The sequence below is a fragment of the Protopterus annectens genome, chromosome 4.part1 (assembly GCF_019279795.1).
Source record: "Protopterus annectens isolate FY-2018-M chromosome 4.part1, PAN1.0, whole genome shotgun sequence".
Lineage (NCBI taxonomy): Eukaryota > Metazoa > Chordata > Ceratodontiformes > Protopteridae > Protopterus > Protopterus annectens.
In genome coordinates, this window is record NC_056734.1 from 115205294 (window position 1) to 115229840 (window position 24547).

A 24547-nucleotide genomic window follows, 5' to 3' on the forward strand; every position below is an offset into this window, starting at 1 on the left:
TGGCTCCCCTACACCTAAAACAACAGGCAAATGACATTTTGTACCAAACAAGGAATAACACATCAGTCAATTGTTATAAGTGCTTTCAAACTGTTCCAAAATGTGTACACATTTAGCACAGAACAGTCATTTTTATGCAGTTGGCAGTCATCTCACCCTGTGCCCAGCACTAACCTATAGGTGTCTATGGGCTATCCTAGAAGGCTAACACCCCAATGTCATTGACAGTATAGCTCTAGGAAAGTGCCTCACAACCAGGACTGCACGCCACTCTCAATAGTAGCATAAACACCAGTAATAAAGAATCAAACAGACATGTGGAACTCAGGAAAGATAAAAGGTACTACAACTAAAATCAAATGGTTTAATGAGAAATTCTAAGCACTTGGAATGAAAGTGAAATGCTCTATGCCATCAGTAAATTTCTAAGAAGTGTATACAGTGAGCAGATCCAGTATAGAACTGAAAAAATAATTCATACCTTATCAAGATCAGTAGTATTCTGTGCAGATAAATCCAAAGTAATAGTAATCTTATTCTGTGTTATCCACATACAGAACTATACTTACCTTCAGGCTCCCTAGCTACACAGTTACCTTTTTATAGTGTAGAGTCTGACCTGTGAGCACAGTGTAGATGAAATGAGGTGTGAACTCATTAGAATTGCTAAATCCCAAATTATTGGCTCAGTGTAGCAAGTGTAAACATAGTGTAGGCACTCCCTCAGTGTTTATTGCTAATAGGTTGCAACTGTGGATGATTAGTGGCATGGAGAAGAAAAACACAACAGCAATTCAGACTTCTTTAAATCCAGTGGGTGTGTCAGCCAGATTAAACTTACAAAATGTTGAAGTAATTGTATCAAGGTTTTAAATGCAAGTGAGCAGCACACATTTCTCAGTTTCTGTTCATTAATATCCAAACTCCCCCGCCTGTGTTGAAAACTGTATATTATTGCCATTTAATATTCTCATACATTTTAAGGACGATGATTTAACATGCCTTGCAGACTGCATGTCTCAGATTAATGCTCAGATAAGAGAAGAATGAACACCCTACAAAGATAAGACAGAGCTGCATTGCTGCAAATAGTCATAAATGGTTATATCTCTCATTGCACTACATTTGAAATTAGCACATGTACAAACAACTCAGAAGTGTACAAGTGCCATATGTTTTGTTAACACTGTAGATGATTTGGGACTTGCTGGTGTGCACAATGATTTTCATTCCTGCTACAGTGTTTTTTGTGGCAAAGAGGGATATGTTTTGTAGGTTCATTGGTTTGAGAGTTCAAATACAGACTTGAGTAAAAATCTTTCATATATATTAACATTGTATTCCTATGACAAGCAATACATAAACTACACCTGTAAATCACATGTATGTATAGCACAACTGCTTAACACAGTGATCCACACAGTATATACCATCTGTAGATCATGGTTTAAGTCCCACATTTGTCTTTTAAATATGAAACCTAATAAACACTGCTCACAAAGATAAAACAAGGTGAAACTTGCTTGTCACATTTGTGTGTTGCTTAACTTTTCTCAAACCTGGGCTAATGGTCCACACATGAAGCAGATAGAACACCTGCAGACAAGATGAAGACATTCTTGATTTCAAAAAGAATACATTGTCTCTTTTGCTTTCCATTAAGCAAACCCACTAAGTGTGGTTGCGCAGAGGTTAGCAATTTTCCCAACACATGCAGGTTTAGAACACCTGCAGATAGGAAGCAGGCAGTAGATAATTTCAAAATGGATACATTGTATCCTCTATGGTTTGCCACCACACAAACATGCTAAGTAGCATTGTGAGGCGGTTAACACACATACTTAATAATGAATATGAAAATATGCAGCTGTATCTTAACTGTTCCTGTGGCAGCAGGTGTAAATGTAGGACTGCAGTACAGGGGAGCCTGTGTTCTAATCTAGCATACTCACAATGTTATTAATGGTTGTCTACTCAATTAAAAAAAAACAAATACAAAAAAATTAAAACATAATTATAAATAACAGTATGTATAGCAGTGAAACTCATATGAATTATATGTGTGACAGAGGGTATACTGAATATTATGTTATTATCTTCTCTGGCCATGGATGGCTTTCGAACCTCAATGGCACTCATACACACATGAATGTAAACCAGGACCTTATCATGTCATACACATACCTGGTTAACCCCACAATCTGTCGTGTTCATATATATATATATATATATATATATATTATATATATATATATATATATATATATATATATATATATATATACATACATATATATATATATATATATATATATATATATATATATATACATATTATATATATATATATATATATATATATATATATATATATATATATATATACATACATATATAAAATATATATATTATATATATATATATATATATATATATATAATATATATGTCTATATATCTACATATATATATATATATATATATATATATATATATATATATATATGGCTACAAAATCCTGAAAGCCCAAAATCCTGAGCCCAAAATCTCAAAAGTTCAAAATACTGAAAAATCAATTACACAGGATACCAATACTTACTATAGTCCAGTACAAGTACCTACAGAAACATATTACCCTTCAACTATATGCAGGGGGGGCAAGCCCCCCTGCATCCCCTACTACTTAAATATATCAGCTACGAGATTGCACTTCACTACACTAAGTACAATCTCGGAGTTAATATATTTAAATAGCAGGGGGTGTGGGGGTGCAGGGAGGTTTGCCCTCCATGCTTATACTTGGAGAAGAGTAACATGGTTTGTGTTTTACTTGTTTTTGTATGTACTTGTGCTGGAATATATTAAATGTTGGTATCCTGTGTGTTTTCAGTATTTTGAGTTTTCAGTATTTTGAACTTTCAAGATTTTAGTCTCAGGATTTTGGTCTTTCAGGATTCTGTAGCATATATCTATATATATATATATATATATATATATATATATATACATATATATATATATATATATATATATATATATATATATATATACATATATATATATATATATATATATATATGTGTGTGTGTATGTTCATATAATTAATGAGCATGTTCAGCAAGTGCTTCTGTGGCAAGGATGAAAAATCACCTGTGTGGAGGAATAAATATGTTTTGTCTCTAATGCATAGGTTTGAATCCCACGTTGTACAAACTAATTTTATCAGTGTGTAAAGCCACATCAAAAATGTACCAGGTTATATAACTTATACCCCCAATACATGTTTGCAAAGTTAAATCAAGTAACAGGTACAGCAGCATCCAAACCAAAAAATGAATGCCAATTGTCATATTAACCTTCTTAGTTCATAAACTACTTTTCTGTCTGTTTGCCACTGTTGCTTTCCATGTAACATCATACAAACTTAGTTGGCATCGTTGTTCAGGTTTGCACACTACCAGTAAGCAGAAGAACATAAATTGGAGGAAAGCAATATTAACTGTTGCTGTTTGCCCTGATTAGATGTGTCTGGAGCTAGAAGGGATGGTGCCCAATTTAGAGCTCAGACATGGGGTATTGAGGAGTTGAAAATCTTTATTGGACTCTTAGTAAAGTTCCACAGCTGAAGGCTGCTGCATGAGGGCTATTCCAAGTGCCAGTACAGGTCTGAGGCATAAATAGTCTGGCCAAGGTTATCTCCAGTGTGACTGCCATTTCACACACTGAAGAACAGTGTAGGCATCACTGTAATGACCTCAAAAGGGGCAAGTGGGATATACTCAACCAGTGGCTAGATGAGTTTAGGACAGCTGATATCCCACAGTTGTGTAAGTATACAGATAAAAAGAATGTATATTAGATAGAAAGCTGCATATAGTCAAGACTGGTATGCATAATGCTCTTCTCTTTTTCTCGCATTTTCCTTCCACAGCTAATCAGGACATCCTGGCAAACAGGGGGAGCCCATGCTGAGCATCTAGAGGGAATGAGGGAAACAAGGCATAAGTATGCAGCACAACTTAACTATCATTTTAGTTAAAAGTGCTCTTCTATACAGTAGCAAATTAAGCATGCATATCCTAACCATAAAAGAAGCATGCATGCTTCAGTCTATAGCACAAGCCAACTATAGAAGTCAAATATAATAGTGTAGTCAGACATTGTGGGCTCAAATACCACAAGTAACTAATATATAGTAATGCCTTTAAAAATATTACATAATTTAATTTCAATACAAGTGGTACAAATGCCCTGCTATTAACGTAATCTGTATAATTTCACCAAGCATGTGTGCAGTATATGCAGATTGCAAGTATTACTTTGAACAATTATTACTTAGAGTTTGTAGTTGTTGAGAAGTACACTTAAATGTAAAAAGTATAAATAAATACTTAATTATTGGCATTGTATGTCATTTATGATGTACTATATATCTCTTTTTTTCTCTTACTCTAACCCTTATCTCTCTTTTATTATTTTTCTATGTCATCAAAACATTTCCATGTCATCCATCTCTGATGGAACACAAATGCTGTTATTCTAGCAACTTTCTAAGTTTAGAAGCCCAATATTTAAAATGTGTCCCTCTTTTTGGGCCTTTGTCCCTACATTATTTTAGGCTTTGTACAGATTTCTTGTGCTAAGAAGTTGAGAGGTATGTTCTTCATGCATTGTCACATTGTTGGTTACTAAAGAACCCATTGTGTTAGGTTGGCATAATGGTTAAGGTGTTTACCTTACAGACACAAGGTGCAGGGCTTAATATTTGCATGGGGTAATTGGCTAGGCTTAAAATGGCTTACAAGAGTACTTAGCCTAGTATTAATCTATGAACCTATGAACCTATGGCTAACCACAAAATGCTTTACAGCAAAGGGCTCAGCCTGCGTCCACTCCACCGGCTCTTGCACTGATGCCCAGCATATCTGGGACCCAACCTGGCAGTACTGCCTCTGCTGTCCCTGCATTACCTGGGCCCTCCACATCAAGTCACACTACCTCGGTAGCTGGTGCTGCAGTACCTTCTCTGAGTACTGATGAAGGTGGGTATTTTATCACCTGCTTGGAGTTGCCAGACTTGATGCATGGGGTTGTGCACAGCACCATTGGTACATGCCTACATCAGATGGAAAGGATGCTCTCATTTGTGGTCCATAGGAGAAGACATCAAGCACTCTAACAGCCAGCACAGTAAGGTGCCAGTGATGAGAGTCCTGCAGGTGAGGACTAGATTCTCACTATTCCCATGTTTGGCAGGCATGGGCATCTGTTGTCCCCTCCCTAACCCCAATCATGGTGTCCCCCAATCTGTCATGTCCCTCACCGTTCTTGTGTCTTGTCTTGTTTGTCCTATTTGCTTGCACCTACTTCCTCACCTATACTACTTACATAATCCAGAAAAATACCCAACATTCCTCTCTTACTGAAGCAAAAAACAAAAAAAAATGGGCACCTGCCCTACAAAAAATACATAGCTCTCCAATTCGCACATGCATCTTCTCAACACAACTGATTCAGTCCAATTGGCTATACAACATGATTGCATTATTGTCACTCCTCATTGTTGAGGTGACAGTCCAAGTTCAGCTAATATTCTTTACGTGTTTTCATTTTACACTGCTCAAGAATGGATAACTATGGTTCTTTCCTACACATTCATCTATTGCTTTCCCTTTGTTTTTCCCCCTGCTTGCCCATTTCACCACTTTCATATCTACCTCGTTTTAACACCTTTAATCTCATCAAAAATAGAATCACATACCACACACAAGTGAAAAAACCCAATGAAGCTCTTCACTTTTTGTCCTCTGTGTTTACATAGAGTTTGGCATCGCTCACCAATGTTGAGCAACAGTGAATGTCTCTTCAATGTTGTGGTTACCTCTGCACAATGCTGCTTAAACTCTCTGCACTAAGGTAATACACAGTGAATGTACAGCAATGAATTATGTCATTACATTATAAACACATATTTAGAACTACTAGATGTACTTGGATTCAAACCCGGTATCATCTGGGCTAAAAAAGAAACCTCTTAATGCAATGTTGGCAATATCAGTTGGTTCTGTATATTTAATGCCATTGTGCTGTAACTAAGAGCAGATCTGAGTGTTGTCGTTGAGATTCTTGACATAGCTATAGAATGCTTTGTGGTTGTGTTTAGAATCAGTGGTGATTTTGTTTTCATAACTTGCTTTGGAGGAGTTTATGAGGGATGTCAGCTTCTTACTGAGGCTGACCAGGGAGTTCTTCCAGTCATAGGATTTTACTCTTTTTTGCAACAGTTTCTTTCTTCTTTTGTAGAGTTTGTTTATGGCATGGGACCACTAGATTGGCTTCCTTTTTTTGGAGGATAGCATCTTAGTTCTGTTAGGGATAGCCTGATCCATGCACTTGTGTAAGTGCTTATAAAGTGCATTTGTGTAGGATTCAGCAGTTGTACCTCTATTGTCCAGCTGTATGGGTGTCGTGAAGTTTTCCACTTTTGTCTTAAGAAGCATGAAGTTGGCTTTGGAGAAATTTTTTATGGTGGTTTCCCTAATGAGGGGTGGGAGCAGGATGTGTATGTCCAGGCTGATTAGCTTGTGGTCAGATCTGACCAACAAGGAATTGACCTCTGATGTGGAACACCAGCCACCCATGTTGGTAATGACCAGGTCTAGGATATTTCTGCCCCTGGTGGGGGTGTGGATAAGTTGATCCAAGGCGTTGGAATTTATGAATTCAGAAAACGTTGAGCAAAAGAGTTGCTACATGAGTAGTTTTCTCAGTTAATGGTGGGTTAGTTGAAATTGCCCATTATTAGGGTGTTGGGTTGTACCCTAATATTTTCCGGTGTATCAAGAAATGAGGAGTAGGAATCCTGGAGCATGGTGGGGGATCTGTAGCTAGTTACAGTTTGGATTGCAGTCTTGCCCAGAGTTAGTTGCACTTGGATAATCTTGGATGCATTATGCTGAGCAACTAGCCTGGAGGTGTGGATATCCTTAATGAACATGGACACGCCTCCACCTTTAGTGTTTCAGTCCTGGTTAGGTGGCCGAAAGGTGTGGTATGAATTATAGCCTGGTAATGCAGTGGTGCTCTTGGAGCCTTGAACCAGGTCTCTGTCACTGCACAGATGTTGATGTTCTCCATTTTAAGGAGTGCCTCGTGTGAATGCATTTTGAGGTTTAGACTTCTAGCATTGAGCAGCATTACCCTCAGATTTTGCTTGCTTGTACCTGTTACAGTGGTGAGTTTGTCATTTGAACCTTGCCTAAAAAATGCACTATAGGGGTGGCCAGTATCTGGAATCCTAAGGGAAACAGGTGCAGGCCATCTTTGGTGAAGCATCGTGGTCTGTCGATCATGTCTTCCCAGGCAGACAGATACTGGATCCCCTTACAATGACACCAGAAGCTTAGCCAATTGTTGAAGTCAATCATTTTGCCCTTGTACTGTGGTATCATTCTGGGTGATGGCAGGATACTACTTAGGGCTAGGGTCATACCTGCCTGGGCTACAAGATTGGAGATCTCCTACATTTCTCTTTTCATGTAGTCCAGGGACAATGACAGAGTCATATTTGTACTAGTTGTAGAGTGACCTGAGTGTGTGCATTATGTGGTAGAGCTTGGCACCTGACAGGCAGCTGACAGTAACTTTCTCCTTGTTTAGTCTGGTGAGTGGAACATCCGTGTGCCTGACTATAGAGTCACCTGTGACTAGAGTGTTGGGTACGTTGTTATGCTTTATGGGCTGTGGTTGAGTGGCACACTGAGTTTGTGGGCTATGTGTCATTTGAGTTGTGTTTGGGGGTGGAGGTCACATGCGTTTCTGCTTTGGAGGTCTCTGTTGCTTGAGCAGATTCTTATTAAGAGCCTCTGCAAATGTAGGTGTGTGTTTTATGTTGCTATGTGTGTGTTTTGGTGGTTTTCATCTGTTGATTTGAATTTGCCTCTCCTTAACCATTCCTGCATTTGTTGCTGATCAACATGAGGTTCTTCCAGATGTTTTCTATACTTGAAACAATATTTATGCTTTTTCCACATTTCTTACCTTCTCATCTGGTCCTTCACCTTATATTCTTTATTTTGTTTTTTGGCACATTCAGTTGCTGCTTGTTTTTTATCTACTACTGGTTTGATTTCCATTCCTGCTTGACGCCGATATACTTCTGCTAAATTAAGCAGAGAAGTCGTCTTAGATTTAGTCTCCTCATGTTTCAAAACTTTCACTACATTTGGGTCTTATGAAGTCAGCAAATATGTGTGCAGTCCCACAATTCTTGATCTATACATGTAATAAATTTCAAGGAGGCCTACCCCTCTTTCAGAATGGGGAATATATAACCTTGGTATACACTGATTTTTATAAATCATTTGGTGAGCATGAAGCATCCTTGTTTTCCTGTCTAATCTATCCAACATGTTTTGGGGCCAATCAATCACTCCAAAACTGTAAGTTAGGACAGGAAGAGCAAATTGGTTTCTAGCTTGGATTTTGTTCCTAGATGGCAACTCTGTTTTCAGAATTTATTTAAGTCTTCAAAAGTATTCCTTACTAAATTTTATTCACATTTGCTCATGCTTTATTATTGATTCTTCATCAAATCCCAAATATTTATATAGTCCCACTTGCTCCAGTTCTTTTATATCGCATTATTGTCTAAAACTGATGTTTTTCTGGGGCTGCAGTTTTCCTGCTTTAAAGGTTGCTTTTGCACACTTATCAAGACCAAATGACATTCTTATATCATCTGAAAAAGTTTTGACACCCTGCACCTGTGCTTTCAGTTCCTCATCTGATGAGCTATACAGTTTTAAATCATCGACAAAGAGAAGATGAGAAGTCTTTACACTTTGTTGTTTTTTAGGAGCCAAATTGTAGACATGGCCTAAGCTGTTAAGTAAACAGATTAATGGGTTAATGGCAAGGCAGAATAGCAATGGTGACAGCATCATCCTGAAATATCCCCCTTTGAATTTTTATCCCTGGGATAATAATCTGTCTTTTATCATGGCTTAATTGCAAAGTGGTCTGGCACTGTTTCATGGTCACTGCAATGTAGTCGATCACTGTAGGGTGCATCTTGTACATTTTTAAGCACTCTTTTATCTATGAATATATTATCAAATGCTTTTTTTATAGTCAATCCATGTCATACTTACATTCTTCCCCTTTTTACAGTTCTTCACTATGACTTTATTTAACAACAAATGATCCTTTGTTCCATATGACTTTCTTGTATTGCCTTTTTGTTCTACTGCCATAATTCTTCTAAATGACTATAAACTCTCTTAGCATCAATCCCCATGTATAGTTTATATGTCATCAGAAGGCAAGTTATCGGTCTATAATTTTTAGTGTAGCTTGCAGGTTCACTCATAAGTAGGAGCATTGTTTTACCTGTTGTTAGCCAGGTTGGTGTCTGTTCGGGGTGCGCATATAAAGAGTTCTTAGTCATGGCGACATCTTAGTGCAAAGATGTTAATATTTATAACCAAAAGTTAGGTACTGCATCTAGGCCTGGGATTTTCCAGTTAGAGGCTTTTCTTAACTTTGTTTCAGTCTCTCTGGCGTTACTTCATCCCGTTTCATATCCTGCACCTTTAAACTTCTTATTCTTTCTTTTACTTCTTATATCCATTTAGCATCTTTGTTATATTCCACAGGATCTTCACAGATACTTCTCCAAAATGTATCTATTTCCTCTTTTTTTGGCAGTCTTTCATGTCCTTTTACCTTGTTTCCCAATTCTCTATAAAACATTTTTGGGTCATCAATAAATTGCTTATTTCATACTTTTCCTTTTTATATCTGTGTCTCTTCTACTTTTTCGGCCTGTGATGAAATTTTTAGTTTGTTATTTGTGATAGTGCATGATAGATCCTGGTCTGTTCTAATACTGTGTATTGCTTTTATCATATCTATCTTTCTTAGTACTTTTGTTGATCTTCTAGTCCCTCTTTTATAGTCTTCTAACAGTGACACTTCTCTTAATTGCTTTATAGTTTTCTCTATTTGATATTTCCGTGATGGTATTCGATTTCTCCCCTTCTTTTCCCTCACTACCCAGTGTTCTTGTGACAGAATGTTATCAGTTATTAATTTAGCTGCACAATACTATATCCTGTTTACTTCTGTTATATCACATGGATCTCTATGGACAGTCCTAATTACTGTGTTCATTTGTTTTATCAGACTTCTGACTTTTTGGGTTTTATTGACCATCTGTAGTCTATTTATCTCATTGATCTTAATATATCTATCCATGTCTATTAAATCAAGCAACTCTTTTCTTAGCTCATTTTCTTCCAAACTGAGGACACATCCCTTGTTTTCCATTTCCTGCAGGCATGCTATAGAAAGTTCTATAGTATCTTCCTGTGACACATTCTCTTCCATTTCATCCTGTGCCATCCGTTGCTCTGTCATATGGGAACTCACTGGCCTGTCACTCCTCAACATTGACTGCATTAGAGTTTCTACAGTTTCCTGTTCCTTTCCTTGCTGTCTAGCTTCAAGTGAACATGTATACTGGTTTCCTGTGGAAAACTCCATAATATCTTCATATGGCACCTGACCAGTTGCTTTCTGTTCCACTGGTTTCCCCTAATTTTGATATCCATTGCTCTATCCTGTTGTGGTGCTTTCTGAATTAGATTTTCTACACTGAATCCTTCAGTTTGCAGGTACTCCAGAACCTCAGTTTCCATTTCTTTAACTTCTCCATTACTAATCTCCTTTTCTACTTTTCCTCTTTGTCTTCTTATTTTTTTGTATTGTAAAGTTTTCCATGTCCGGATTCCTTTGTCTGTCTTTCTCTTCAAATATCTTTGGTGCTGCTCTTTTTGTATTGGTTAGTTTTGCTTTCTCCTTTGCATAAATATTACACAATATTAAATCTCTTTTTCTTTCCCATGTCCATATTTCTTCTTCAGATGTCTCTTGATCTTCCTGTTTCTCCTTACTTTGGGGACTCAAACCATTATGCTGTGATGTAACCTGTGTTAGACCTTCTACACCAAATCCTTCACTTCACAGGCAGTCCATAACTTCAGCTTCTATTTTTTTAACTTATACTTTACTAATTCTCTTTTCTACATTCCATCTTTGTGATATTATTTTTTTATTGTGAAATTCTCCATATCCCAATGCCTTGCCTGTATTTCTCTTTGAATAGCTTTAGGGCTGCCTTCTTTATATTAATTTGGCTTTCTCCTTTGCATAAATATTGAACCATATCAAATCTCTCTTTCTTTCCCATGTCTATATTTCTTTTTTAGACTTTTCAAATATCTCTAAGTCTTTGTATTTTCGCACTTCCTCATATGCTTCTTTTTCCAAACAGATCAAAGTTTCTTGATCTATATACTGTTTTTCACAAATCTGTTGTATTAATGAACGCAAATTTTCATTTGAAGCTTCTGACAGTTGTTCTTGTGTGTCTTTCTTTCCTCTAATTTCTCTTTTAATCGCTTTGTATATCTTGTATCTGGAAATTCTGGGCTTTTTGTGTAATAGTAACAATACACCATTTCTTTCTTATCCTCAGTTTTTGTGATTCTTGCGGACTGCTACTTCCTTCTACAACAGGGGGGGCCATCCTCCCCTTGGGCCTGGCCCCATTGCTGAGAGACCGCCCTGTTGTTTTCTGAGGAAACCTGAGGTTAACATTGCCTCACCTCCTCCTCTACAACTGCTGAAGGATGACACTTTGGGAATAATGATTACACATTTTTGCTACCAGCACAATTGCAGTTGTAGAGTGTACAGAGACAGATATCAAACACATCCTACTACTGAAAGAGCCACCCTCACCACCTTCTGCCACATCAAGCCATGTTTGTTTTATGTTTCTTCTCCACTGCAAAACACGGTATGGACTCCTAAGTACACATGTAGAACAGGTAAGATACCGGAAGACAATAGTACAAGAAAAATATATGTTTATAGTGCATATCTGGCTTTCTCTCCCTAACCTCTGCCTTCCACTGGCAAACCAGATTAGTGTGGCACCACTTTGGATCAATGGAAAGATCCTGTCACTGATGACCAGAATCAGTAATGCCTGGAATATCACTCACCATGCTGAAAAGCTCATGCAGGCATCCACTTTCTGCATGGGATCATCATAATTGGCCTAGCAGGCACTCCTTGAAGTACTTCTGCAGGAAAACAAGAAAATCTTGCTCTCCCTGTACACACCACTGTGAAGCTTGCATTTCACAGTAGTGAAGTAGCCACAGACTCTCACTCAGGTCCACATGAAAAAGAAAATGGCAGTCTACATGACCACGTATTTGTAGACTACATGTCATGCAATATAGTGCTGCATCAGGAATGGATACAGCACTGCACCACATTATTCACCTGATACACTTATTCCACTATAGTATGCGTTTTGCTATGTTGTGTGCCACAGACCATGCCTCATGGTTATTGTGATGTGTATGGCAGATGTGTATGGCATCACTAGTGTATCTGTTTAGTATAATGTCCTATGGTACCGATTCAAAAATAGCAACACTAAGTAGCCATTTTAGCATAATCATCACACTAATTGGCCATTGTTAGCATGATATAAATTGGTGGTGGTGCCATTTTGTACAGCCTTACTCAATGCTGCTCAACAGTGGAACAGAGGAATTTAAATTAATAGTTTATAGATTTGCAGTATCAGTATTTAGAGTTAAGGAAGGAGTTACATAATTTAGGAAAGAACACAGCCTAATAAAATACATCAGCAAGAACAACAAATGATATAATGCCAGCTGGTGACATTGATTTGGGACAATAGCATGGAACTGCACTGCCTCCCTGTTGTTTTTGGGACAACCAATGTACAATGAAAACATTGGGAAGGACATGCTGCAAAGGGTTTGAGGTTCAAGACATACATGGTGCGGCATTGATACAGTATGCATTTGTAGGGTAGAGCCTGTGTATAGCATTGTGTGACTGATAAAAGGGGCATTATGATGGGAGCCTGCAGTTATGAGTACAATACAAACATGGGGAGTTGGAAGGCTGTGTGAAGCACAAAGTATGGCTCATAATAGGTTCATGAAGGGGAAAGTGGCCATATATATATGGCTATCCCACAGTGAACTGTATACATACACACACTGAGTGATATTGCTTTATCTACAATTGTTTATAGACTGACATAGATACATGAGGGAATCAACAACTGGAAAAGTTCACAATCCAGGAGAAAGAAGTGTTACTTGTAGCATCCCCCTCAACACACACACACACACACACACACACACACACACACACACACACACACACACACACACACACACACACACACACACACATATACATGGCATGTACCTCCTCTTCAAAGCTACTGCAGGCAAGCAGTAATGGAATCAGATCTGGCAAGTAGTGGTTCAGGATGTGAATGCTGAGGGTGGTCATAATAGGTGTCTGCAGCAGGTTACAATGAAGGGTTACTGATATAATACTCAAAAGGAAAACGTAATTGACATTATGACAAAGAGGTATGCCACAGGTGGCTGACCACTAATAATAACCAAGGCTGAAGAGTTTTTGTTTTTTCTGGGCAAACCAGGGGGAGTGCCCCCCATACACAGTGATGGCTTGGATGTGGAAACTGGGTTGCCATCAACCCCCCCCTATATTATTTAGAGATACGCTGGGTTAGTAATTTCTGTTACAGTACAGTATAACTCAACCCACTGCATTTATAGGGAAGGACTGACTGAGTTGCACCTATGTAACTGCCTTTCTAGACACCTGCATGACAAGCAATGTATGTTAAAATATGCTCATGTGTACTTTTATCTTTAGTACTGTGCAGGCTTAGGAAGTTATAATGGTATTTGTGTGGGAAGACAATGTTGTGCGCATTGCAGCTTTCACATTTTCCACTGTTGAAGGCTCCATCACAACATAACAACAAAGGCACCTGTGGCTGATGATTATGGCATCATGTAAGTGGCTTGGTCTAATGACAAAGTGGTACTGACTGCAACACTACATGAACAGGCATGACCCACATCCTTCATAACACAGGCCCTGCCGAGGGATAGTCATCACCAGCACAGGATGAATAGCTCCTGTATTATTTTCCTTCATGGCTTCCACCAGTGTCCCCATCACACAGACCATCTAAAATGAACAACACATCTGAGGTGTACATATCTACCACAAGGGAGAGATGTAGGAGGACAGGTGCCACTATGACTCCAGGACCTTCTTGAAAATTGGGGTGACACTTGGTATTAACCAAAGAATATGCAGGACTATGATCCAGGCAGAATCAGCTGCTACATTACAGAGATAGTTAATGTGCTTTGTAAATTCTAAGGCAATGCCCAACAAGAACACAATGACATAGACCTCAGGAATAGGGAGCAGGCAATGCTGCAAAGGGCACTGGTGACAAAAGTTGCCTCCATGAAACTCATTAGTACCACTATAATATCTGCCTGTAGAGGCCATGGCTTCTACATCTGTGGGAGAGTCAGAATATCGAGAGGTCAGCCATAGACTGTCCCAAGTCAAACTGCTGAGACCACTGGAGAGATGGCTTCACTATTACCTGTGGGGACACAACCTGCCGCACCCAGTTGTGGGCATTGCCCAGGTTATGATCGAAGGCACTCCAGCTCAACACTTAGGATGCCTCATAAGACTGCAAATGCACATTTTTGTAGATCTTCCCCTTCATTATCATCTGTGGGCACAGAGGTTGCCACCCTCTCATGTGGTCAATGACCACTTCATGAAAAGTAGCATTCATCAGTATCAGAATGTCGTATCCTCCATCAACGTGAATGGTCACAGTCTTGTTGGTATGCACCTTTCCTGCCACTAATCACATCAAGCCTTGACAAGCCAACACAGCTTCTTCTTCTTCTTCTTTCTGCTTTTTCCCGGTTAGGGGTCGCCACAGCGGATAACCTGTCCGCTCATGATTGGCAGTGGAGTTTTACAGTGTCGAGTTGCCAGCCTGGCACCCAAACTTCCACAAAAGGCACACACATGCACACACTCACACCTAGGGCCAATTTAGAGTGTCCAATCCACCTACAGCATGTCTTTGGGATGTGGGAGGAAACCGGAGCACCCGGAGGAAACCCACATGACCACAGGGAGGACATGCAGACTCCGCACAGAAGGCACCCCAGCTGAGAATCGAACTGGAGAACCTCTTGCTGTGATGCGGCAACGCTAACTGCTGCACCACCGTGGCCGCCTGACAAGCCAACACAGCAAATACCAGTAATAATTATATTGTGACAGCTTGACACCCGCCATTGAAGAATGTGATCCCCGACAGGTGGTTGCAGATGCAATCTTTTAACCTCTGCTTCATTTTATCTACATAAAATGCTTGACATGCAACACATCTAGCCAGATGGACAACATTTCTAGTTTCACAATTACCATATGCAGTAATTCTGAATGTCTTGTTAGAAACTGGATGAGCAAAGTATTTATCACAGCAAATGAAACTACAAAAAGTACATCTGCTAGATTCAGAGGTACCATTCTCACTTGGTCACTTTAAATCAAAGAACCCCCTTTTCTAATGCTGCACCATTCAGTGAAGCAGTATTAACCTCCTCAACCAATTGGGTTGAGCATAGCAGCCAATGTCTTCCCAATGAGGTTTTAACAGGAGCCCATCAGAACGATGTCATCATCAGTGGCCCAAAGAGACATGAGTTAGTTGATACACAAACGGATGAGCAGGAGCAGGAACAAAGTACTGTGAATGCTAACTCTGTGAGAGCCCTGGATCTCATTGACTGTTGGTTTTCTTTTTTTATTGGAGGAACCATTCCCAATGGAAGAAACAAAGCCTCAGAAGGAATATTCAACAAGACAAAGGAAACAGTCATTTCAGAGGCCAGTAACCAGAAGGCAAACAACAAGGAGACAGCCTAGTGTTTAATCTATCTAAACACATCCTGGATACAGACAAATTATCTGTGCTATCAAAGGGTCTGAGTTTTGTGCCTTCTGCAGTGGCAGACATCACTCAAACTTTAGCAGAGGTAAAGCATTTCACAAGGCCATTAAATTTAAAAGTTGTATATGGTAATATCGTAATGAACTATGTTAACAAATGTAAGAGGTCTAGCTTATTTATTCCACAAAGTAATAATGTAATCCAAGTGTTTGAAGGGACTGTGGAAAAAAACATTTATAAGTTATACAACAATCAAAATGTACTAGACGTGAGCAAAGTGCCATTAGTAAACTGATTAGTAATGAAGAAATTGTTATAAAAATGCTCATAAAGGTGGAGGGGTAGTTGTTTTAGACACTAGTTTTTATATTGAATGCATGAATATGCTGTTAAATAGTGCTGACTATATTAAAATCACAAAGCCTGAATGTAATATCATTATAACTAATGTGTTAAACAGTATAAGGAAAATTTTTGAGCAAAACAGAATAGATAAGGCTACATTTGATTATTTAATGTTGAAAAAACATTAATTCCATGTATTTATGGGCTTCCTGAGCTGCATAAATCTATGACTAAGCCTCCACTCAGACCTATATTATCTGCTAGAGGGTGTTTAACTGAACCCACATCAAAGTTTTTAGAAAGCCAAATAAGAGTGGGCTTTGAAAAGACTGGGACAATCATTGAGGTTACACATGATTTTTTGAAGCAACTATATGACTGGTCTAAGAACGTGCTGATTGTATTTTTGTAACTTTAGATGTGGATTCACTATGCACTTTAACACCTAATGACACTGGAGTTTCTTACATGAAAGGATATTTGTTAGATTTTACTGAATACCCTCAACAGTATATCAATCTGCTATATGACTTATTACATATAGCTCTGTCAAATAATGTGTTTTTTATTTCAAAAACAACTTTATGTCCAAAAGAGAGGAGTAGCAATGGACACCTCTGTTGCTGACAGTTATGCAAATATTGTTATGTTTATATGGGAACAGAATTTATTCTATCCACAGATAACAGAAAGACTCTCATTTCAGCAACCACAGCCCTTTTAGTAACCCCCCCCCCCTTTTTTGGTATGAGGTGAAGAAGTCCTGACCCTTATCTTCCTGAAGGGTCTAAATTTTAAATCCAAATAACTCTCTCCAAATAAAGTTCTAACCTCAAATGAAGCATAGCTTTTGACAGGAAGTAGTAGCTTAAAGAGCCATAACCTCTGCTATTGTGCGTGTTTATGTGTGTGAGAATGTTTGTGTGCATGTGTGTATGTGTATGTATTTGAAGTAGTAGTTTCATTTTCAAAATTATTTTGTATATATTTATTTCATCTTTACTAAAAGCAATTGCAAGATTTGTACAGCTTTTTCACAGTTTATACCTTTGTTGCATTTTTATTGAAAAACAATTGCAGAGTTTATATAGTTTCTCACAGCCACACACATATTACTTTTTAGATTGTACATTGGTAAAATTGTTAAAGATTGATAATCCTTTGAGAGATATATAACTTAACTCCCCTCATAGGGTATACGATTAAGAAAAGGGCATCAAAAATCATGCAACATGTAGCAAAGGACTGGTGTATGTGAGACTCTCATCCTAGTTAATTATTTTTGACCACTTAAACTTATTACTGTAAAATGTAAGTAACCGGCAACAGCCGATTAGATCAGATATTTAAAGTCTTCATTCCTGACACAACTGTAATGCTATCTTACTTTTAATGTTGACAGGCTATGTTTTTCATCTCCTTTTTGATCTGTAAAATTGCTGAAGTAGCAATATATTTTAACGTGTTTGTAGAGTAACATCGATGTTTTAAGCTAAGTGATCTGTTGAAGAGCTGAGGGCTATCCCCATTATTACAAAATGAGTTTGTAAATAAGTTCTCTGAAGTGTCACTATTGTACATTTTAGATTAGTGTAGCTGTAACTGTCAACTAAATGTTAGACTAATGTCCCAAGTGGTTGCTTTAGAGAAAGGGGACAGACTTCTTAGAGACTTGATGAGCTTTCGCACTGCCAGCAAAAGAACAGAATGTTCAGAATGTAAAATTGAATCATTCTACTTATAATAAACAAGACACTTGGAAATATACCATGATGTATCTTACCATCATATGCTGAAGGAGATGAAGGCAGCATACAGACCCTGTCTTTCACATTTCTGACTATGCAAACTTATAACTGGTATCTTGCCACTGGAAGGAAATTTAAGTTAATTATGTTGTCCATATCCAAATCACCTAAAGAAAAATAAATGCCAGCAGTTTTAAATAAATTCTAAGTGTAATTGTATCTTCTTCTTCTTCTTTCGGCTTTTTCCCGGTTAGGGGTCACCACAGCGGATCACCTTGTCCGCACATTTGAATGGCAGTGGAGTTTTACGGTGTCGAGTTGCCAGCCCGGCGCCCAACCTTCCACAGAAGGCACACTCACACGCACACCTAGGGCCAATTTAGACTGTCCAATCCACCTGCAGCATGTCTTTGGGATGTGGGAGGAAACCGGAGCACCCGGAGGAAACCCACGCGACCACAGGGAGGACATGCAGACTCCACACAGAAGGCACCCCAGCCGAGGATCGAACCGGAGAACCTCTTGCTGTGAGGCACAAGTGTAATTGTATCTATCAATTCCTAATATATAATATAATAAACAGTAATAAAAATATGCAATTTTAAAAATCTGAATGCTTAAAGAGGTAGTACTCAGTAGTGCATTCTACACATCAACCTGTAGTATATGGGTTTTAGTAAGAATTTCCTCATGTACGATAGGATATAGATGTAAAGAGCCATAAAAGGATGAATGATTTAAAGTGTTCCAGGTCTGAAATGTTGGGACTATGTATATCTTTCATGATCTATTTATTAATTCTGTTTTATAAGCAGGTAGGTAAACATTCACCCTTTTCAGTTATTCCCCAGGTACCATAAGTGATACAAAACATAAAATAAACAGTATGATGCATGAAGACAGACTGCACAGGTAAATACCACTATACATTTAAATACATAAAGTTCAACAGTGTACAATTAGTTATCTCAATAAAACATTGGTAAATGTATTTAAATATGTAGAAATAGTTAGATTATGTGTTGTAAAACATATGACGGTAAGGTAACATGCCCAACCAGTAAAGTATATCCAAATAAGTTATCTCTGGAGATAATAGGTATTTCATTTAGCAATACTACCCGTTATCCTGAAAGCATTTGCAAGCAGATTCAATATATAGATGTTCTTTAAGAGCTTTTTGAAAGGTTTGAATGGAATCTTCATTTTTGATGTCTAAGTGCAAGTGATTCGAGGTTACTTGTCCTAATGTTGAACAGGCCCTTTCACTTAATGTAGTTTTAAAAGGTTGGTACACAACAGATACGCAGTTATCTTGTGACAGACATAAGAACTGATGCCAAGCATGTTTATGTGTAATAGATGAGATATCCACTAACATTTATAGAGGATTTTTGGAATAAGTTATAAAAGGCTATTTAAAAAGGTTTTTATTTTTGTTCAGATGCTCAATGTTAGATCACTGCTGCCGTAACCTAAGCTATTTTAGTTCAACCCACTACATACAGACAGTTTTTGAAAGTTTTAGGGTGTCCCCCACATGCTATAGCTGTCAGAAGCTCAAGTGAACTCCATATAAAAAGACAGAGCACTAACATCTTAGAGCATTATGTACTTGTTCACATACCACATACACTATACTGTTTCTCTGGTAACGCAGTCACACAACTTCTGTCTCTGAATTGCCCGCTCCCTATATACCAACATTCACTGTAGCATTTCCTTAAAAGAGATATATTTAGAGACCAGTCAATTAATAGAAGTCTAAGTCGAATATCTTTTACGGTAAATGTGAAGGAAAATGACCAACAACTGCATTTTATCATTTTTAGCTCATGATTACAGATCCAAGGATGAATTTTAGCCATATCTTGTTATAAGGGAAACTCAGCAGAATACAGACTATTTCCCTCATAACGCAGAGTAATTCCATCTATATTTGCAAAGAAAGACTGTAATTTTTAAGGTTTAAGGGTTCATTTCCACCAGGAAGAGGAAAGGACCAAGTAGAGATCCTTATGGAATGCCCTTTTCCTGAAATGGAGAGTCAGATAGTTGAGGCCTGATTTTGGTAACATTACGAGTATCAATTAAATATATCCATATGCATCTTAAAATAATGGAATCATGTTGCCAGGTGACTTAAAGCATTTATAATATATATATTACAGGGATGCATAAACAATTTTAATGACTACAAACTCTATAGACCTGTCCTACGGAGTGTACAGTAGCTGCAGCAGTTAAATATCCTTTTTGCTATCTATAATAGAAATTAACAAATAGACACTTCTCCTACAAGGACTCAATTAATTTCCTAACCTGAAAGCTTTCTTCTATCTTGGACAATGGAGTCAGGCATGCAATCATATAATAATATTGTTCTAAATGAAGAAACAATTTAATTTAGTAATTTTCCAGCAAAGCAAAATTGTTTTCATTAAGAACCATTTAACATGATGAATAAGTAGGCAAGACCAAAACTCCACACAAAATGTATTTACTTATTTGTTGATTCATTTGTTTATTTCATTAGTTGTTTTTTTAAAGGGGTAGATACTGTATAAAACTGATCCACATGGACATTTTTTAGGGTCAGATGAGCATTACAGTAATCAGTTGTTGCATATGCACTAACAGTAATTCTCTGCAAAGAAAGTTTGGACAAATGAACTTGCTATATACTGTAGATGCTTCTACTATGATTGGACAAAAATGAATGAGCCAAAGTTTGGAATCCCTGAACTGCAGTCACCAAAAAAAAAAATGTAAAAAATGATTTTTTAAGTGTGCCCCTTGCACCCCCTGATGTGGGGGTAAACCCCACACTCCCTGAACTTATATATACCAACATTATAGTTGCACCAGATCAAAAAGGGGGAAATTCTCCGTAAAAGGAATCACTTCCAGCACAACTCACTGACAGTGATTTCATATGGAGGAATTCCGATTGTCAGCAAGTTCAACCTTGGGCAATTGAAGCTCATTGGTTCATTCTTCGTCCATCGGTAGGTTTCCCCAGTGTGCTTGAAATGTATGGTTAGAGCAACACAATCCTCACATATATTGTAGCTATTTACAGTAACAGTGGAGTTAGAACAGCAAAATATTCACATGGAATGTAGCTATTTATTAATTATATTTGATAATACTAGTCTCTGACAAAGGCATGCAGTATACCAGTCTCTGTTTCTTGCTAGTGCATAGAACCATGAAAGCAAGCGCTAGTATTCTAGCATAAAATGTAGAAGGCAGTGATTCACATGGCTCATTCCATGTACATGCATTCATTTTTAAGGCATAAGGAATCCATTGTGAGATGAGAAGAAATGTGTTATATGGACACAGTGGTACATAGCACATAAAATATGCTTAAGCTGCTGTGAAACTAGCTACAATAGGTGGCATGGAAGATACATACAAAAACTCTGGATACCATAATGAAACAAAGACTATAGACATGAATATATTACCTACATAAAGAGTGGAACTTAGACAACAGGACTCAGTCTGACATAAAATAGCAACAGAGTAGATTGATGAGGTAAGGTGTAGAATTAGGGCTGTCCACAGTAATGACAATGTTAGGAAATGGGAAACACTGACAGGATATGCAATGTGATAACCTTTCACCATGTAGTTTAGAAGTCACATACAAGGCCAAGTAAAAGTTTGGAAACTAAGGGGAGGGCAAATACCACTCATTCTGCTTAGTGACCTAAACTCAGGGATTCCCCAAACAAACACACACACACATCAGTGCTGTAATATTCATCTCCATTGAATGAGCTACACATCAGTCTTCACAGGGGCGTGATTTATTTTATTTATTTGACATTTGTTTACCAAGGTAGTCAGAACCTGTTTTCAGCAGAAGCCCAGGGAGAAAAGCTCCACATACAGAACAAATACAGTATAATCCAATACAATACAAATGACATTAGAAATACTATACAAAAATAAGTTGAAAGAAACTATGTTACAAGATTACATATCTAGCCAATTCTATAGAGTTAAAACTTAAATAGTAATAGTCACTGTCACCATATACATAGCCTGTGAGTAGTTAGTGTCCAAAACTAGTATGTAGGTAGTGCACTGTATGCCATTAACTGTTCTAGTACACGAAAAATAGAATGTTGGTTTCATTTAGGAAAATAATCCCCAGAAAATTAGTGATGCAGAACGATAGTGAGAGAGCTAGGAGTAGAGACATTACAGCTTGAAGAGAAGAAGATGAAGGGTTGAAGGGGTTGGATCCCTGAAAGCGCTTACTACTGAATAAACTCTTTTGCTGTGGTACGGCTGGTGTTTCTGTTACTTTGGACATTACAGCTTGAGCAGTAACTTAAGGATATGGTATAGAAACAGACATGGAGTTAGGAGAGCTTTAGGCCCTTGCAGACTGTGAGGATTATGGAGACGGCTGATAGTTAACAGGTATCAAGGGACCCCCTCCTCCCCCAAAAAACAAGATGTTTCTGTGGTGAAGAAAGTGCTCAGATGTAAGTAGTATATAGAAGTATATAATGCAAGGGCTAGGGGAATTTATAAAATGGCGGTGATGCTTGGAACATGAGTGCAAACAATACCAGGTCCTACCTGTGAGTGCCTCGTTATCTTTTCCTGTGTACCAGTAAACATCCACGTTATTATGGTCACATGCTCCATCACAGACAGCAGAGTCCCGTTACTTACATTACACAGCCTTACTGGGTTCTGCAGCAGGCAGTAATACTTGTCAGAGCAACAATGGAGGAACTGTACTTTGGCAATCATGGCAACAGGTAACTTAAATACATTCAAACTGTCATGCAGGAAAGCAGCAATAAATATGCAACTGTACTACTTTTAATATTTTATTAAGGGCTACATTAACTCTATTAATGGAATACTTAAACTTAAATTAATTGTTGGATGGGGTAATGTTTGTTTGTGTCTTTTGGCTTTTCCCGGTTAGGGGTCGTCACAGCGGAACTCCGGTCCGCTAATGATTGGCAGTTGATTTTTACATACCGGCTTGCCAGGCCTGACGCACAACCTTCAACGAAGGTATGCCCATTCACGCATGTCTCCACGCAGAAGATGCTCTAGCTGAGAATCGAACCGGACAGCATCTTTACTGTGAGGCGACAATGCTATGCCTTTACTATGTAATACTGGAATGCAAACTCTTAGAGACTAATAGTGAAAACATTTCAGTGCCACTCATTCTAATGACAAATATTGAAAGCAGCTTCTTTTGCAGGAGGCTTATCTAAACGTACTGGTTGAACAACATTAGGGAAGGAGCAAACTAAATAACGTACGTCTGTCAAATGCAATTGCAATTACTTACCACTGTGTGACATGAGACAATGCCGGACAGATACATATCATTCCCTGCATTTTGTTGAATGTATGAATGCTCAACAAATGCTAGGGGTGGTCATGAATATCGAAGATAAAGATAACAGAACATCCTAAATTTGACTGTTTGCTTCGACATGACAGTTGAATGAGGTTTGGAGAGGGTGAGAGTGCTTTTGGGTTAGGTTTGGGTTTAGTTGAGGAGATATGTTTGTGTGCAAGTGTGTGTGTGTGTGTGTGTGTGTGTGTGTGTGTGTGTGTGTGTGTGTGTGTGTGTGTGTGTGCACGTGTGCATTTTAGGGTTAGATAAGTGGATATATTTAGCATTGGTAGTGTTTGTGCTTGCTTGTGTGCCCACATCAGTGGTGTAGCTAGAGAATTCCAATTTGTACTCACAATTTATTGCAAAATGTTTCCTGCAAAGATTTAATAAATGTGGCATTTTCAGCTACTCCCTCATACCTACTAAAAATATTGTTTTTTTTTTTATTAACAATCCTCTCTGTAAGCAAGATACATAAATCATGTTGGCGGCATTAATTTAGACAGTCACAGACATATCATGTCCTGAAAAAGATACAGTTTATAAGTGATGTTCAAAAAATGTACTCTGTAGAGTACAAAATAGGGCCAGATTCAATAAAGCCTACATTAAGTGTACACTAAGTGTACACTGTTCTGAGTGAACAGACAATACAGACATAACTCACACCTTATTCCTCCTAATTTTAGTTCTGTTACTGATATTCTTGCAGATTTAAATATTGACAGGGATTCATAAAGGTTAACATGAAGTGTAAACTACATGTACACTTAGTGTAATCTTTCTGAGTGATTAGAAAGCACAAAAATGTGATAAGAATTTTATTGAATACATATCATCTACACTTAGTGTAGGCTTTATTTAATCTGTCTCCCCTAACTACACCCTTCCTGAGAGTCTGTCTTGTGTAAAGGTAGTGTTAAGGAAAGGTTATTTTAGTAAGGTAAGGTGTAGGATTAGGGTTGGGGGGGAGAAATATCGTTAGGGTTAGCATGCCTTACTAAGGTGGTGTGGGGGGGGGGGTGAATGTGAGGCTAGTGTGAAGTGGGTTGTAGTGTGAAGATCTGGAAAGGGAATTGTAGTTCCAGTGTTTAGGATATTCAGTATTATGCATGCCTGAACATAT